We start from the raw sequence: 6,088 nt of genomic DNA, 5'->3' as shown, positions 1-6,088 counted from the left end.
ACACGGTATACATTACCATCCCAAGAAAAGACTTCCATCATCCCCAAGAATCCTTCCAATTGACTGGACAAGAAAAATGTTAAAAACGTAAATGTTAATTACCCCCCGGCCCTTTAGCCTCTAGTGGTTTATTACTGCAGGTGCACTGGGCAGCATGCAAATATGACTGGCACTCACCAGGCACACAGGAGAGAGGAGAGGGGGCAAAGAGATAAGAGAGTGTGTGTTTGTTAGAGAAAGAGAAAGAGAGAGAGAGAGAGAGAGAGAGAGAGAGAGAGAGAGAGAGAGAGAGAGAGAGAGATAGGGAGATAGGGAGATAGGGGGGATAGAGAGGGGGCGGGTAACAAATTAACCATGAGAGGTCAGAAATAATACTGCTTTTAATACGACCAGGGCACTAATAATTATATACATTTCATTTGGATTCCAGTGTGCTGTTAGAGTGTCAGCTGTACCTGACAACAGTCCACTGTTACCAGCATTGCTGTAGCCTCTTTGTGATGATGGGCCCAACGACAGGCCCATTCACTCTTTGCTGAACAGACTCAACTACATCATAGCAACATTGCTATGACATTACAGAGACTCTGAAGTAACAGATTGATACTTGATCATTATAATGTTAGTCACAGTTAGGTCATAACATAGGCTCTGCGCTACGGGGTTAAACCACTGACCTATATAGGCCCCTACACCCCCGGCCCTCTAGTGGTGTATTACTGCAGGTGCACTGGGCAGCATGCAAATACGACTGGCACTCACCAGGCACACACAAGAGAGAGAGAGAGAGAGGAGGGGGTAAAGAGAGAGAGAGAGAGAGAGAGAGAGAGTAGGAGAGAGCGAGAGGGGGGGTAAAGAGAGAGAGAGAGAGTAAGAGAGTAAGAGAGAGAGAGAGGGGGGGTAAAGAGAGAGAGAGAGAGAGAGAGAGTAAGAGAGTAAGAGAGAGAGAGAGGGGAGAAGGAGAAAGGGGAGAGGGAAAGCGAGAGACAGAGAGAACAGTACCCTACATGTATCAGGTCCCTTACGGTATGCATATACAGGTGTCTTATACATGAGATGTCTTATACACAGAAGCAGTAGGTCAGGGGTGCTCAACTAGAAACTGAAAAGGTCCACTCGCCAAATTTCGTATGTTTCCAGGGTCCAAAAAAGTCGCTACGGACCGATGCAGAAAATAGCCTCATTCGCTGGCCGCACTGGCCTCTTGATCACTGACTGAGTTGTCATAGTGATGATACTTTTATTTGTCATAAGACTGGCTTCGCAGAAATACAGATCGCATGGCAGCGAAATCTCATGTATAATTTATACATGTTAAATACAGATGGATTTTGTCTTGGTCCGGATGACATTGCGTTTGGGTCCGCATCCGGACCTGGGTCCGCCAGTTGAGCACCCCTGCAGTAGGTGAACCTGTACTGACCTGGGAACAGGAGCATCAGAAGGAGGAAAATCCCCATCTCTGTGGGGACTGGGAAAAAAAATGTGGAAGAGGTCAGAGAAAGGTCAAACCCACATTAAGGATGCGTCACAGCTAATGTGGTGTAATCTTTTATGCACAAATTAAGAGAAATTATGGCCATACTCAAATCATCAGTACACCACAATAGATAATTTGTCCTAATGCCATTACATTGGATTATTTTTTGGGCTATATTTATAAAGCACATGTTGTTGTTTAATGGACATGAAAAGGACTATATAAAAAGTTTACTTGGCTTGGCATGACTTAAATATATAGCTTATGTTCTTCAATATTGTAGTCACTTGACCATTAGTTCATTCTGAGCATCATAAATTCATAATATGTGTTATTTTGCTGATGACCATACAAAACACCACATAATTTAAGCCCTGAAGAGAGCTTGTGCGGAAAAGCGTGGGTCTCTGCTCCCATCCTTTTAAACTTATTAGCCATGTTTCAATAAAGGCTTTTTAATATTTTTCCATAAGAAGAGTGCCTTGAACTCCCTTTTTTGACAAGATATTGTATTTTCCCCAACACCAAAGAGCACCTTCAGATTTTTTTGAACAATTCCCTGAGCACTTCGGATTTTCTCTTCACTTCATGACCACATCATTTAAATGTAACTTTAAGCATTAATAAGTTACCATCTCACCTTAAGAAGTCTGTGGCCAGCTGGAGGTGTGTAGGGATGAGGTCGACCCTGTCAGTTTATGTGTCGCTCCGTCTGACACTTCAACCCAAATGTGCAGCTCTGACGAGCTTTTTGACGTGAAATTCCTCATCGAGGTTACGTCATATATTTATTTTTCCCCTTATCATACAATGTGTGTTCTGTCTGTGTGTAGCTTTGGCCAGAGTGGCATCATATTTCCCATTATATTTGCATAATGCCCAGCAAACCTACTGTAGTCAGACCCCAGTTCTGCAGAAACGCACACGCACATGCACACACAAACACAAACACAAACACACTCTCAGAGACTGGCGTCTGTGACGTATGATGTTTTGGGGAACTGTTTCGTAAAAGCACATCATATGCAAAGGTGCTGCCGTCAATAGCACACAGTGGATTTCTTAGAGTAAATCCAGCATCCAGCATTACCCTTAGCCACAGTAAATCCAGCATTACCCTTCGATAACAATAATCCATGAGAGACCACAGCTAAGGGGGTCCACTTATTATTGTGCCTACCACACCTCCTCCTCCCCCCCCCCTCCCCCTCTCCAGTGGCATGTCCTGCTTCCAGAGAAGGGACGTGAGAACTGTAGCACTGTAACCTGCAGGTGTACTGGGCAGCATGCAAATATGATGAACACTCAGGTCAGACACACAGAGAGAGCGGGAGAGAGAGAGCGGGAGAGAGAGAGAGAGAGAGAGAGAGAGAGAGAGAGAGAGAGAGAGAGAGAAGGAGAGAGAGAGAGGGAGAGAGAGAGAGAGAGAGAGAGAGAGAGAGAGAGAGAGAGAGAGAGAGAGAGAGGGAGAGAGAGAGGGAGGTAGGGCGGAAGTGAGCTGCAACATGAGACTCACAGAATTTCTTGAAATGAACTCTGACCTCTGTGACAAAATCTGTGGCAGTTTCACGGATCTTGCCAATTTGCCGAGATGGGGTCACAGCCCTACAGCTCTATGTCCCCAGAGAGAGAGAGAGAGAGAGAGAGAGAGAGAGACAAAGAGAGAGAGAGAGAGAGAGAGACAAAGAGAGAGGGAGAGAGAGAGAGGTACAGAGACAGAGACAGAGAGCCAAAGAGAGAGAGATTAGTTTAGAGGAAGTGATTCAGGTTGTGCTTGACGTATGTATCTCCGACTGTACAAATGCATTACAGTTCTGGGGAGTGGGGACTGGGGGAGAAATAGGACCCGGGCACTTTTGGCTTAAAGGGGCCCCTCATAATTAGCGGTGCAGAACTGATTCACCGGTGGGCTCCGCACCCTCATGGGCCCCTATTTTCAGAAATGTAAAAAAAATTATGTATATATATTTACATTTCCGAAAATAGGGGCCCATAAGGGTGCAGGGCCCACCGGGAAATGCCCACTATGCCAGATGGCCAGTCCAGCCCTGACACTGGTTACAACAAGGCATTTCATACACAGGTGCAACTCAATGTGCTTCACAAAATTAACAAATGCAAAAATACAACAGAGGCTCTGTGCAGGTTAATATGCTATTGCATATGGATTCCTGCATAGACCCATGGATTCCTGTTCTGGACCGGACTCTAAAGGCGTCTCCATGTTCTGAATATAGGTCTGTATTCCTGTTCTGCGTTTCGGTTCTGCACATTGAGACGCACTGATGAGCTGTGTGTACATTTATAAATACCAATGCTTGAGTGCTTCCGAGACAAGTGCGGTTTGAAACATTTTCGTTATTCAACAATTTCAGAGCTCGCTACATGTAGAACTTGCACATCCTAAAGCTATTCTATTATAATGCAGTAGTATAAGTGCTGCCTGATGCATTTTGCAGGCTTAGCCGTCCTGCACCTGACTCTGACTCCGTGTAGCCTCTCGAGGTATTCAAATGGAGCCCAGACCGCATACGGACACAGCACATCACAGTGTCGGTATAAAGAGGACGTTTGCATAAAGAGCGGGCCTGAGGCCTACTACCAACAAAAGGACACACACACACACACACACACACACACACACACACACACACACACACACACACACACACACACACACACACACACACACACACACACACACACACACACACACACACACACACAGCAACACACAGCAACACACACCTCCTTAAGCATCTTCAACACGACAGGATTTGTCCAAATCAAAATGACTTTATTTAGTAAAAGTGTGAAGAATGTGTGAAAGCAATACAGACCAAATGGAAACATTTAGACTGGAACACCAGTGCAACATGGACCATGGTGTGTGTGTGTGTGTGTGTGTGTGTGTGTGTGTGTGTGTGTGTGTGTGTGTGTGTGTGTGTGTGTGTGTGTGTGTGTGTGTGCGCGCGCGTGCGTGCGTGTGTGTGTTTGAGTGAAAGTAAGAGAAAGTTTGTGTGTGTGTGTGTGTGTGTGTGTGTGTGTGTGTGTGTGTGTGTGTGTGTGTGTGTGTGTGTGTATGTATGTGTGTGTGTGTGTGTGTGTGTATGTGTGTGTGTGTGTGTGTGTGTGTGTGTGTGTGTGTGTGTGTGTGTGTGTGTGTGTGTGTGTGTGTGTTATTGTGTAGTAGAGTAATAATGTCAACGACAACCATTTACAAATAAATGTCAAACACAGCAAACCATGAATTACAAATGCCAAATAACAACAAAACAAAATTTGGACAGCAACAACACCATAATCTGTGGGACGAAAATCTCTATCACAACCAACCGATTAAATCAACAAAAAAAAACCCCACCTCAAACCGTAAAGTTTAAATCCCTACCACATCAAACGTAAAGTTTAAATGCCAAACACATCAAACCGTAAAGTTTAGTGAAGTGAAGTGAAAGCCCAACTGGGAAACTCCAACTCCCATTGTCATTGTGACACAGCACACACATGAACACTGCACACAACAAAATTGCATTTATGCCTCACCCGTGCACGGGGGTAGCCCCCAATGGCACCCAAAAGGGACCAGTGCGGCGGGACGGTACCATGTTCAGGGTACCTTAGTCATGGAGGAGGGTGGGGTAGAGCACTGGTTAATTACTCCCCCCGGTCAGAAGTCGAATCAGCAACCTTTTGGCTACAAGTCTGATGCCATAACCACTTACCAATGACTGCCCAAATCCCTATAGGGCCTATCACACCAAACCACAAAGATAAAATATCAAACACATCAACACAAAAACACATTGAGCCACTTTTCCGAGTTGCCCTCCCCTTTATGTTGCACTTTGTAACACCCTATCACATGGGCGGTGTTGGCTCAGGTGGTAGAGGAGCTGTTCGGCAACGCGGAAGTTGCAGGTACGAGCCCTGCTCTGTCTGACCCCATTGATGTATCCTTAAGCAAGATACTTAACCCCAAGTTGCTCCTGGTGGCAGGACGGGACCCTGCATGGCAGCCACTGCCACCGGTGTGTGAATGCTCGAAGGAGTGGAAAGACGATATATAAATGCAGTCTATTTACCAGTCCATTCACATCAAACAATAAGTAGTTTAATTCTCTATCGCATCAAACCGCAAAGTTTAAATATCAAACACATTACATTACAATGAATTTGGATGCTTGTTAACCAAAGCGACTTACAATCAAGAACATAATCAGATACAAAGCAGATACAAAGTGCACAGTGTTGTGATTATGTCCTTGGTCGTAAGTCGATTTGGTTAAAAAGCGTCTGCCAAATGCAATGTAATGTGTTTGATATTTAATCAAACACATCACCCCTATCACATAAAACCATAAAGATTAAATCACAAACACATCAAACTGTAAAGTTTAAACCACATCACACATGCACAATGTAAGTATCAATTACAATAAACCTTCACTCATGTCAAACACAACAAAGAGTAAAAAGAAATAACATCAAAACAACCGTAATCCATAAACCCTCTTACAACTGTGGGATAAAAATTATGCACAACCCTACTGTTCCTACAAATACAGTACTAAGATTCTACAAGACCTTAATGCCATAACCCATAAT

The sequence above is a fragment of the Engraulis encrasicolus genome, chromosome 21 (assembly GCF_034702125.1).
Source record: "Engraulis encrasicolus isolate BLACKSEA-1 chromosome 21, IST_EnEncr_1.0, whole genome shotgun sequence".
Classification (NCBI taxonomy): Eukaryota; Metazoa; Chordata; class Actinopteri; order Clupeiformes; family Engraulidae; genus Engraulis; species Engraulis encrasicolus.
This window is presented reverse-complemented; position numbering follows the sequence as displayed.